This window comes from Gigantopelta aegis, chromosome 3 (assembly GCF_016097555.1).
Source record: "Gigantopelta aegis isolate Gae_Host chromosome 3, Gae_host_genome, whole genome shotgun sequence".
Classification (NCBI taxonomy): domain Eukaryota; kingdom Metazoa; phylum Mollusca; class Gastropoda; order Neomphalida; family Peltospiridae; genus Gigantopelta; species Gigantopelta aegis.
Genome location: NC_054701.1, coordinates 39,065,328 through 39,079,495, shown reverse-complemented (window position 1 = coordinate 39,079,495; position 14,168 = coordinate 39,065,328).

Genomic DNA, 14,168 nt, shown 5'->3' with positions numbered 1-14,168 from the left:
GGTAGCCACACTTCACTTGTAAGGTTTAACAGTTGCGTGACGTATTATTTTATTTAACATGATGGCAATATTGAGCTTGGTGCGGAGAACGCGATATCGTATACGATATGATGTCGATGGTTTTATTAGATCAGTGTTTATGCTGTGGGTATCCAAACATTGCTTCTAATGTCTAACACTTGTGTGACATTATTTCTCGTTGTTACATCATGCTAATATTGAAGTTAGTGGGTAGACCGCCATGTCATGCAGAATATAAACTCGATGCTATTATTCTTATCCCAACATGTGCCCAACGATTATCAGTTCACTGTTTTCTAATGGGGAGCCGAAGTACTATCCTGGACCCATATTCACAAAAAGGTGTAAATGTACGTCTACGACTAGCACTTACGTCTGCCGTAGATTTAAGTTTACGTGCAAGAAGCACCTTATTCTCCAAGACGGTCGTAAATGTAAACGTAACTTAGTTGGACGTAAATCTACGATTTCACACTCTCACCGGAGAAATTTAAAAAATACAAAAAAACATTAGAAACGATGGCTACCGGGTAAATAAATAATGCGCAAAATGCAATTCCGTTTGTCGTCTTCTAACAGTAACATCGCGAACAGCGAACGGCGAACAATGACATTTTGGTATTGGTGAGGATCTGCGTTTTGGTACGAACTTGAAGACATTTCTTAAAAAGGAAAAGATAACTCGGAGAAATTGGCCGAGTCGAAACTATCCGTTCGATCAACAAATATACGTTCAATCCGTGGGCGTTCGCCATCGCAAACTGCTTCAGTTATTGGAACTGCTGCCAGTTTCCGTAAATAATAGTAAATAACGGCGACCATGCTTCATTTATTATACGTACACGACTTGCGTGCAGCGTTAGATGTAACCAGAGGCACTCTTATATTTACGTCCAACTTTACACGTAACTTACGTTTTCGTTGTTTCGTGAATAGCTCTTCAGTCGAAGATTTACGTTTACGTGTAAAACTAGGCTTACGATGTTTTGCGAATATGGGTCCTTCCAGACGTCTAACAATTGACCCCTCCGTACGGCGTGATTGACAACCGCGCTGGACCAATCATGTTTCGCGGTTCAAAAACCGCGGGCCCAAATTTGCTTGGTCGCCATTAGGTTAGACAACATAATTTTTTTCGATGTGTAACGTTTTTGTATAGTTAGCATTAAAATTAGTTAAAATAATTGTCTCCTCCAACTGAATTATAATCATAGTAAACATATACTTCTGCTGACAAGTGTTAACAGCGATGACAACTATGCGGAGCCTACGACTGACGTAAAATCAGTGTTTTCCTGCGAAACCGTCACATGGTATTGAAAGTGAAGTTTTGCCGAAATGCATCAAAATTCAACTGATATATAAATTCTACGAAGGTAAGAGTTTAAGAATCACTTTCCCTCCAATGTAATGGAATTTACTGACTCATTTAATCAGCCTTCGATGTATATATTGTCGTTAAGAATCCGTCGTTGAACAATACACAGACGAATGGCCAAAATAAAAGTTTTGGCAAGACTTCCGATCGTTCCAGCATTCAGTTAATTTAGGCGTAAGTTAGCTTTAGGGTTAGTGATATTATTAACAAGCATGCTGGAACGTTTGGAAGTCTTAGCATTTTTTCTTTTTGTTTGCATGTGTGTAGGCGTGAGTCTGTGTATGTACTTTTGTGTGTGTGTGTGGGGGGGGGGGGGGAGTGAGGGAGTAACCTATATGGTTATGAGCTTTAGGGGGATAAGGAAGTATTGTCTGGAAAGTTATAAATTAGGCAAATTTTATGTAGGGACCCTGAAATGTTTTGAAGCAAAAAAATATATATATTAATAATAAAAAAATTGTGATTTTTTGCAATCGGAACAGATCTGCCGGTTACGGTTTCTCGGTTTGATTCGATTGAAGCCAGTGCATCACGACTAGTATATCAAAGGCTGTGGTATGTGCTATTCTGTCTGTTGTGTGGTGTGTATATATATAAAAGATACCTGGCTACTAATGTAGCAGGTTTGCATTCTAAACTATACATGTCAAAAGTACAAAATGTTTGACATCCAATAGCTGATGATTAATAATTCAATGTTCTCTAGTGGTGTCTTTAAACAAAACAAACTTTAACTTATCCATTAGTCCCCTTCCACCCCACCCCTCAATTAAAACAACCCAATTTTACCATAATATATATTAAAACAATTCCTCACCTAACAGCAGATCAATTACCAATCTTGGGAATTTATAATACATACTGGTAAGACATTTTATTATTCCTTTATTGTTATTCTTAGAATTTTCAACTTAATGGTTTCTGCCAGAAGCTACTAAGGTTAAACTTATGTACCCTAAAATCTTGGAAATTAATAGATATATTTTTTAATGTTCAGATAAATGATAGTAAAAGAACTGCTGTTTATAAATGGTCATGTGCTTGAAATGTAATGTCCTAACCCTGATTTCAAAACATTTCGGAAGCGCAAATAAAAGATCCCTTGCTGCCTATCGGAAGAGTAGCCCATGTAGTGGCGACAGCGGGTTTCCTCTCAAAATCTGTGTGGTCCTGAACCATATGTCTGACGCCATATAACCGTAAATAAAATGTGTTGAGTGCGTCGTTAAATAAAACACTTGTTTCTTTCTTTCAAAACATTTCAAACCCATAACCACCTAGATGAGGCACTTACATCTGTTTTGTTTTTATTACCTACCCTAAATATGATTTTCTTTTGGAGACAGTAGTTTTGTTTTTTATCATTATTTTATACCCCAAATTTTAGCAAAGCATAGGCATTTTTCTTCTTCCACATGTCATCTTATATGTAGCTTTGTGCAACTTTCTAATAGAAATCAAATAACATCAAAGATAAATACATTGTTCACTACTTTTTTTAATTTACTGCTATACTTTTTAATTTTATACTTTGTTTAGTCACATTGATTTTGTTTCCTGTTAAAAAAAAGTTTTCCTAAAATTAAATTAAACTTTAAATTAATACAACGATATGTAATTAAGTTACAGACTAATGTACTTCTTCAAATGGATGTGAAATACTTAACATGTTTGGTTTTATATATTTCAGCAACTGGACCAATGGATGTGGAGTCATTGCTTAGATGTCGAAAATGAGATTCTGAAGACAAACTATTAAACAAATTACATTGCATCTTGATATTGAGAACAGAATGATAGAAATAATAGAGCAGTTTCAACTGATATGTGAAAGAAAAACTGGGGCAGGGGATGAAATTGCTGCTGAAAAATAAACACTTTCAACAATTTCATTTAATACAATATTTTATTGGGGTTTTTTGTGTTTGACATATTGCTGCTAAGGAGTAATTCAGACTTCCAAGACTTGGGATTCAGTTTCTCACCACCCATCAAATGGAAATCCTTAATTGATCAGTTGACTGTACAGGTTTCAAGGATTTGGAGATGGATGCCACAGAAAAACACATTTTTGAATAAATACATTTACCTGTACTAGACTGCATGGGGATTAATATGTAAAGACCCTCTTTGAGAAAAAGAAAATGTTAGGAAGTATTCTCATAATAAATATTAAACAAATTGTGCAAACTGCAATCTGTGGTTTAGTTTCATGATATATATATATAATTTTGCCTCTCTTTTTTTTTATATATATCAGTGGTTGCAAAACAAGGCGTCGCGCGTCGCATGCAACGTTTACTACCCTCATTTCCGACGTCTATTTTCGCCACAGTTGCTCAGACTTCAGTTCATATTTTTTTGGTTCTTGTCTGAATGTATAGCTCGGCTTCTATTGGTTAATTTCTTCAGGAAAACTTTGAGTTTCCCACGAATACAGCGTCCATTACTGCTCATTGATTTTGTTTCGATACATGAGCACACTAGACCCAGTGATTTTCCGCGATCGCGGAAAACGGACGGAATTCCTATTTGGAAACGGAATTGAGATTTTCCGCGAAGTTAAAAAAATTAATACTATTTTACTATTGCCACATGCTGTAAAACTGACGATTGACCCATGCGCAGTACTATTGGCAAACGCTAGACTGGATTATGCGCTTCACGGTAAACCAAATGGTCACATTGGGAACCAATCAAATACTTCGCGAACGTTAGCGAAACGTTTGCTGGCTGAACTTGGGGCTGGTTTACTGCTTAATCTGTTGCGCCTGCGCAGATGGGACGTTTTTTTTTCCAGGAGTAAGTTTAGCCAGCGGTTTGTCGCTAACGCTTGTCTTGGAAGACAGATGTTTATGCTACACATTAAAGCGAATGACCATTTCGGGAACCACCAGTCAAAATATGTTTGCAAACGTTTAGCAAAAAAACGGCTGGTTGAACGTTGCAATGTTACATTATTTCCGCTGTGTCATGCGCATACTTCAATTTGCGGACGACGTTAGACTGTCAAAGAGATGATAAAATAAATGTTTACTTTTTGTGAACCCTAAGCCCCGTTGAATAAAGCAGTGCACTTAATTGTTGGACAATCATGCTTTATGTAGTTATTGTAATTGTAGCCTTTGCGCCTGATATGTTTTATCGCTACTAATATGTAGGCTTATTTTGATTTCATGGGTAGAGCGCGATGTCGTGTGATGAAGCTGATGGTTTTATTCTCCTAACGACTGCTAATCGATTTTAAGATTGGTGTTTATGCTGTGGGCAGCGAAACTTGGCTTCCAAATTTAAACACTTACGTGACGTCATTTGTCCTTGAATATAGCGCGATATCGATCGATTGATTTTCGTTCCAATCAGTAACCAACGATTATTAGATCGCTGTGCTATGTGGAGCCACACTTCGCTTCCAGAAGTCTAACAATGGTCTGACGTCATTTGTCACTCTAACATATCAATTGGCAATATTAATCTTAGTGAGTATAGCGCGATATCGTATGGGATATGAACCCGATGGATTGATTTTCGTTCCAATCAGTAACCACCGATTATTAGATCGCTGTACTATGGGGAGCCACACTTCGCTTCCAGAAGTCTAACAATTGTCTGACGTCATTTGTCACTCTAACATATTGGCAAAATTAACCTTAGTGAGTAGAACGCGATATCGTATAGGATAGGAAGCTGATCTTTTGATGTGCTTCCCAACCAGTAACCAACGATTATTAGATCGTTGTTTATGCCACGGGGAGCCACACTTATTCCAACATGTGCACAACGATTATTAGTTCGCTGTTTATGCTATTGGGAGCCGACCTTTGAAACAGACGTCTAACAATTGTGTGACGTCATTTGTCACTCAAACATATTGGCCAAATTAATCTTAGTGAGTAGAACGCGATATCGTATAGGATATGAAGCTGATGGTTTGATGTTCGTCCCAAACAGTAACCAACGATTATTAGATCGATGTTTATGCTATGGTGAGCCAATCTTCCTTTCCTTTCCAAACTTCTAACAATTGCCTGACGTCATTTCTCATTCTAACATATTTCAAATATTAGTCTAGCTCGGATGTGAAGTTTAGCTTGGCACAGGGTGAAGACAGATCCAAGAAACGTTTTGCGCTAGTTTGGAAGAGAATAAAACCATCGGCATCATATCGTAGACGACATCGCGCTCTTCGCACTAAGCTCAATATTGCCATCGTGCTAGAACGAAAAATGACGTCACGCAACTATTAGATCTTAGAAGTGAAGTTTCGCTATACAAAACGTAAACAAAGGTGTAAGTATGGTTGGGCACTGGTTGGGACGAGAATAAAAGAATAGACTGCATATCCTGCATGACATAGCGCTCTACCCACTAAGCTTAATATTACCATTATGTTACTATGCGAAATGACGTCATGCAACTGTTAGACCTTAGAAGCGAAGTGTGGGTTAAACGTATAATTCAATACATAAATGAAGGTAAGTATATTTTAAAACTGTTATTCTGCGCCCAACGATTATTAGTTCGCTGTTTATGCTATTGTGAGCCGACATTTGAAACGGACGTCTAACAATTGTGTGACGTCATTTGTCACTCAAACATATTGGCCAAATTAATCTTACTGAGTAGTACGCGATATCGTATAGGATATAAAGCTGATGGTTTGATGTTCGTCCCAAACAGTAACCAACCATTATTAGATCGTTGTTTATGCTATGGTGAGCTAATCTTCCTTTCCAAACTTCAGACAATTGCCTGACGTCATTTCTCATTCTAACATATTTCCAATGTTAGTCTAGCTATAAAGGGTAGAGCGCGATGTCGTGTAGGATGAAGCTGATGGTTTTATTCTTCTGCCAACGACTGCTAATCGATTTTAAGATTGGTGTTTATGCTGTGGGCAGCGAAACTTGGCTTCCAAATTTAAACACCTGCGTGACGTCATTTGTCCTTGTTACCAGTTAGCAATATTGAACTTAGCGGCTAGAGCGCCATGTCCTGTAACATAATATTTATGTATTAACTTGACGGTTTTATTCTCCTCCGGGGCGAGACATAGCCCAGTAGTAAAAACTCGCTCGATGCGCAATCGGTCTGGGATCGATCCCCGTTGGTGAGCCAATTGGGTTATTTCTCGTTCCAGTCAGTGCACCACTACCGGTAGGGACCTATATCAAAGACCGTGGTATGTATTACCCTGTCTGTGGGATGGTGCATATAAAAGATCCCTTGCTGCTGATCGAAAAGAGTAGCCCATGAAGTGGCGACAGCGGGTTTCCTCTCTCAATTTCTGTATGGACCGTAACCATATGTCCGACGCCATATAGCCCTAAATAAAATGTGTTGAGTGCGTCGCTAAATAAAACATTTCTTTCTTTTCTTTCTTATTCTCCTCCCAACGATTGCTAAACGATTCTTAGATCAGTGTTTATGCTGTCGGTAGCCAAACTTTCTCATAGTAACATACATGTAATTGTAATAATTAGTGGGTAGCGCGCAATGCCATGCAGGATATGCAGTTTATGCTTTTATTATCGTCCCAACCAGTGCCCAATCATACTTAGATTTTAGTTTATGTTTCTTTCAAGGTTTAACCATTTTGTGACGTCATTTGTTATTGTTACATACTGGCAATATTGAACTTAGTGGCTAGAGCGCCATTTCATGTACGATTTGAAGTTGCTGGTTTTATTCTCGTGCCCAACGATTTTAGATCGTTGTTTATGCTGTGGATAGCCAAACTTCACTTCTAAGGTCTAACAGTTGTGTGACGTCATTGTTTATTCTTATTCTCTTCCAAGCCAGCGCAAAACGACTTTTACATTACACAGAATAGCAATATTGAGTTTAGTGGGAAGAGCGCCATGTCATGTAGGATATGAACTCGGTACTTATTCTCATCCAAACCATTGCCCAACGATTATTAGTTTGCTGTTTATGCTATGGAGCGCCGAACTTCGCTTCTAAGACATCTAACAATTGCGTGACGTTATTTGTCATTTTAAAAATCATCCGCAAACGTATGTGAGAACGGCTTCGCCAATTCACACAGTTTGCGGATGATTTGTTTTTGTTCATACCCCGATGAACGCAAAAGAAATAACATACAGTACTTATAATTAAATTTGAAACATGCTGACAATAACATTAAATTTTATTTTGAACAAACTCCCCTTGCTATGCCTGGACCAATGGGATAACGTTATATTGCAATGAATGTAACGGAAATTTAATTATTTACCTCGTAAACCAATAACTAAAATGTAAAAATATGGTTGTCTATCCATTTCCAAAATCTGTTTGTTGGGGTGGGGGGTAAACCTCTCCCTCTATCCACTCCAAATGTGTACATAGTCGGCGATTCGAATGCCAATATTAAGCGGCAGTCAAGGTTTGGTGCTGAATTATACAATATGTGTTCAGAACATGGATATATATTATCGGATGCTGTTCTTTTAGGCACAGACACGTACACATATACAGGGCCGTAGCTAGGGGGGGGGGGGGGGGGGGGGGCAAAAAAAATCCGGAAAGCATTCTAGAAACTTAAAGAAAATTATCTTCTTAACTGTTTAAGGAGTTTTAGACTATTAACTACTCAGTTGCCCCCCCCCCCCCAAACAAAAAATCCTATCTACGGCCCTGATATGTTAGTGAGGCGCATGCGACAACGTCATGGCTAGACCACTGTTTAGCTACTACAGCTGCACACAATGCAATAACTAATATGAATATACTACATGACATTGCACCATGGGATCATCTGCCATTACAATTCACCATCAGTGTGAACGGTTTGACCAAATGCAATTTAGCCAAAAATCACATACTGCCAAGAACGTCTGTAAACTGGTCAAAAGTTACTGCTGATGATATAAAAACGTATAGAGCTGAGTCAGATATTTCCTGGTCTCAAATCTATATTCCTAATGATGCAATTTCTTGTAAAACTCCAAACTGCAATATATCTGGTCATCTACATGCTATTGATAGTTTATATAATGAAATTGTTAAAGCATTAAAATTGGTATCTCAACATTTGATTAAAGGTAATAGTGACAATCACAAAAATTAGCTCGAGAGGCAACAAAACACGTAGGCAATTTAAATACGCTCTTAGAATGTGTCAAAATGAGAAATACAGAATGAAGGCAGATGCTATAGCACAAAATTTGACCGACATGAACTTTCGTGAATTTTGGAAAAATATTTCTACAGAAAATAATAAACGAACTCTCTTGGCAACAACTGTGGATGGTGTGACCGGAGAAGAGAATATTGTAGGTTTGTTTAAAGAACATTATAAAGAACTTCTAAATTCTGTGACGGGTCAACATCATCGAGCATATGTTGAAGAGTATATTGCTAATCATTCAAGTTGTGTTGCTGAAATGAATGTAAATCCCAATGAGGTAATGGAGTTTGTTTTTAAACTTAGCAGTGGGAAATCAGCAGGGAATGATGGCCTCTCAGCGGAACACCTCCCATATGCGTCCAAAAGATTATTCGTTCTACTGTCAGTTTGTTTCAGTGCCATGCTTGTACACGGGCATGTATCAAGTAGTATGACAGATGTTATTCGTGTTCCTATTGTGAAAAACAAAACCGGAGACATAACAGATAAAGGCAATTGCCGTCCAATTACATTAGCAACTGTGATATCAAAAGTTATGGAACATGTACTGTTATCACGAACAGACCTGAGTACATCGGACTATCAGTTTGGTTTTAAAAGTGGGACATCCACCGATATGTGTTTATTTGCGTTTAAGGAAGTTATTAACTTTTATATTTCACAAGGTAGTCCTGTGTATGTTTGCTTTTTGGATGCGAGTAAATCACTGGACATTATATATGACACTTTAAAAAAAAGGCGTGCCTACTTTTGCAGTTCGCTTTCCTATAAGATTAATGTAACAAATGGCGTCCATCAAGGTGGGGTAATGTCACCCTTATTATTATATTTTTAGAATTTGTATGCTCCCGAATAACGCTATAAAAGGCGAAGTGTAATTGGTCGATATTTATAGTCTATTTCTTCCAAAAAGCAGAAAGTAATCATTATTATGCACTTTCCCATAAACACACCGTCAGTGGGTGGGCTATTTCTCGTTCCAGCCAGTGCACCACGACTGGTATATCAAAGGCTGTGGTATGTACTATCCTGTCTGTGGGATGGTGCATATAAAAGATCCCTTGCTGCTAATCGAAAAGAGTAGCTCATGAAGTGGCGACAGCGGGTTTTTTCTCTCCATATCTGTGTGGTCCTTAACCATATGTCTGACGCCATATAACCGTAAATAAAATGTGTTGAGTGCGTTGTTAAATAAGACATTTCTTTCTTTTCCCATAGACGGGACGAAAAATACTGGCGCGTATGCAGAGGAAAGGTTTCGGGGTCGAACCCACCCTGTTCTGGTAAATTTTCGGTCTTCTTTTTCTTCAATATATTTTCCCCTATAAACTTTGCTTGCTGCATTCTAGTCACACACAACCCTGCATAAATCCTTGCATGTGCGCCTTTGATAATCAAGCTGACGAGTGGTTCAACTCTTGTCAAAGCTGGCTCACACTTTCATTCATAGTTTCAGGTTAAGATGGGTTCTGATTAACGAATGGCAAGATCGGACTCTTACTTTGCTCTTGATTATCTCCCGTCACAGCACATTGCATGAAGCCACTCCATAATGGACAATGTAAAACAGGGATGCCAAATGAGAAACTTGCTAACCAGATACTATCCACGCATTTGGACACTTTCAGGAGAGGTAGGTTTGGTTTGGAAGGTTCAAGGGGCACAATCATGATAGACTTCAATCCTGGGCAGTGGGCTTTTTGTACACTTTGATTTGTATTTTTCTGAGTTTGACCTGTTTGGACAATAGTCATGACTTTCTGAGTTGATCAAGGAATGGCAGGCTGGTCTCTTTCTCACCTGTAGGGGTAACACATGCAATATCACCAAGAACATGCCAAGTGCCATGACCTGTAAGGGTTCTAACATTGATGTCAGCATTGTCAAATATAAAATGTACAAGATCACCCTCAATATCATACAACTGCTCATCTGTAAGAAATGCATCATACAGATGCTGAACCTCTCTGTAATCATCTGCAAATGACAAGCTACTCAATATATCAACCAGTTCTCGAGATTCATACAAGTTGGGGTCTATCTTCTTCATTCGTAGTATTAGAAAAGAAAGTGTAAATGCCATTTAGCTGATGCTATGCATATTTCCATATTTGTCCTTATATGTGTTGGCGGCCATTTTGTTTATTGAAACTTAAATGGAAAAATACCAGCTAATCCATCAGAAGGTACTCCTACAATGCTAAAAGGGTAAGTTACTGTTGCCCAACAAATAATTGATAGTGAAATTAGTAACATATTTAGTCCACTGGTCAAATACTGTTATAAAACAAGAAAAAGAAAATTGATACGCAAGGTCAAAATTCACTTGTGTTTTGCCCTATCTCCATTTATCAAGATTTTGTTTGTAAAACCCCTCTTCAATTTAATGTATTGTGAATTATGTATTATTATAGCTCTAAAGTAAAGAAATGCCTGTTTTTGAGCCGATTATTAGCTTTGTTGGTAGCCATCTTGGATTATTTCAGATGGAATTGAAACATATTTGCATACATTAGATTCAGCACTCGAAACATGGATTTACACAATAAGATCATTGTTCTGAAGCCTGTGGTTGAGCAGTTATGATGCTTTTGGAGTTTTCCCATTTATCGCTGATGGTAATGGTGGCCATCTTGAATTTTTAAAAATGCCACTGGGTAGAATTTGCAGAACTTTATGTTGGTACAGGTATGACTTTCTGGAGCTCTACTAAAAAAACTCAGCTTTCTACTAATTTTCTAATATGCTAATGCTCCTGGCCTATTTCTCATCTATTACCCTCTGCCTACCATTCTCATTTCCAATTTCTCCTACGATTTCAATCGTTTCGACCCTTTCTGTGAGTTTCATCCGACTCTGTCTTCTGAGCTGTCTACATCATCGCCTACCTCTCGACTTCCTCCATGGGTGCAGTCTGTGTATTTTCCTGCACCCACCTGACATCCTCGTCCTCTGTCGCTAATAAAATTGGTCTGACCCACGGCACTAACGACCACCGGTAATAGGGATGTGTAGGTGGTTACAAGCGTCTCTTAACAATGCCAGAAGTAACTACTGAACACTCCCCGAAGTGGTATGACTAAGCCCACAACTAAAAGCTGGTGAGGAATGACAGGTGTGTGACACAAATAGCCACAAGAGACAAGCACTGTCGCGACAAGGACTGGGATGTGGAGATGGACAGCAAAAGAATTTGAAATATAGGATGATTTGCAGTTGCCAGATAGGGAAGAAATGAGATGGAATTCAAAGGAGAGAAAGGAAAGGGGGCAGTGCCGCAGTGGGATAATAATAATAATAATAAAACAAATAAAATTTATCTTCTTTTTCTTCAATATATTTTCCGGGGAAGCATGACTCAACCCCCCATAAACTTTGCTTGCTGCAGTCTAAACACACACGGGGGCAGGACGCAGCCTAGTGGTACAGCGTTCGCTCGATGCGCGGTCAGTCTGGGATCGATCCCCGTCGGTGGACCCATTTCTCGCTCCAGCCAGTGCACCATGACTGGTATATCAAAGGCCGTGGTATGTGCTATCCTGTCTGTGGGATGGTGCATATAAAAGATCCCTTGCTGCTAATCGAAAAGAGTAGCCCATGAAGTGGCGACAGCGGGTTTCCTCCTTCAGTATCTCTGTGGTCCTTAACCATATGTCCGACGCCATATAACCGTAAATAAAATGTGCTGAGTGTCAAATAAAACATTTCCTTCCTTCCTTCTAAACACACCCACCCTGTATACATCCTTGCATGTGCGCCTTTGATGTACTAGTCATACTGGATGGGGAATCATGGACAGTTGATCCTATGACCTATCACACCCCAGCGAAACACTCTCCCACGGAGCTACCTCACAGCTCCATGTTAAAGACCGTTTAGTCTGGCTGCTGTTTAGTTTTTAAACGGGGAACATGCAAACAGTGTATGCATGTATGTGTGTGTGTGTGCGCGTACGTGCGTGTATACATACATATACATTTGATACGAACTAACATCACCAAACACGCTCTTCCGAGATATTCTGAATATGAACAACAAAACCATTAAAGTAGCATACTCTAGTCTGAATCCTTAAAAATAGAAACTAAGTTTTTTAAATCTACAAACCTGTAACACACCTGGATAAAGTTATCACGGAGTGAAACGAGTGTCTGTGACGTTGAAACTGAGATATACGCGCTAAAAACACTAGAACTCGTCTCCATAACCTTTACTTCTCAGAGGTACACTACGTGCATTTTTAGAATTGTTAAAAATGCATTTTGTAGCATTGAAAGCACCAGGATGGCCATAAACACTTCGGATGTACGGAAATTGGTATGTTAAACAATAAAATATATGTAATCTTCGATTTCAGTTATAAAAAACGGTTCTTATAGTGAAAAATATGCCGTAGTGTTTGAAAACTAGGGTCTGTTGCTTTAAAGTTTCAGTCATACATCTTCACAAGGCAGACCACAGGATGTTTTGACAAGATCATTATATTAATGCATAGCCACCAGGTGCTTTATCTATAGGATTGCCACTCCCAGGACGATATTAATCCTCCTTTGTCTTTGGGAAGACTGCCACTCCCAGGACGATATTAATCCTTCGTTTTTGGAAAGACTGCCACTCCCAGGACGATATTAATCCTTCGTCTTTGGGAAGACTGCCACTCCCAGGACGATATTAATCCTTCGTCTTTGGGAAGACTGCCACTCCCAGGACGATATTAATCCTCCTTCGTCTTTGGGAAGACTGCCACTCCCAGGACGATATTAATCCTTCGTTTTTGGAAAGACTGCCACTCCCAGGACGATATTAATCCTCCTTCGTCTATGGAAAGACTGCCACTCCCAAGACTTATTTAGACAACTTTCAACATAATATGCACAAGAGAGAGCTCCATGGATTTTTAACAGTTGCTGCCTAAATACATATAGAGAATGTGCCTACGGTAGTATCAGTTGTGGAACAGAGGACAATTCTGATGAGTCTGAGATGATAATATATAACAAGATATCAGGGATTCAAGACTTGTTATAAAAATCAACCAGCCATGGGATCAGTGATTTAAAAACATTACTAGCCATGATTAAAAAATCCACTAGACCTACTTTTAGCAAATACAATTTTACCAATAGGAATAATAGGATATGTCACCTAAAGGAGATAGAGCTTAAAAACCATTAGATTTTAGGGGTGGAGAGCAGGATATTCATATTTACAAAATAGACTTAAATGCAGCATTTGACAACTTTTTTTCACTAGCCATCGGGCATGGTGGTAGTAGTTATTTACTAGTCCAACAATGAATATGGGAGCCATGGGAGTGGGGCTACCATAATCTAGAAGCCCTGAAATGAAACGGACTGTGATAAAAGGAGAAACAGAAAATGACTTTTTTATTTCATATTAAAATGGTTAGAATCACAGACATTGTGATATGAAAAAGATGAGGGAAAGTGGAAATGAGCTTTCTGGTGTTTCCACTAAGCTTGGTGATGTTCAGGTTAAAGACAGGGTAGGAAGAATGTATGATAGCCATTCATGGGGGCAGTGACAACTTTGTCAAAACACCTATTGTACTCTGCTTGAGAAGGAATATGATTTTGAAACTAAATGGTTTTGTTGTTCAGATTCAACTGGAGTTCA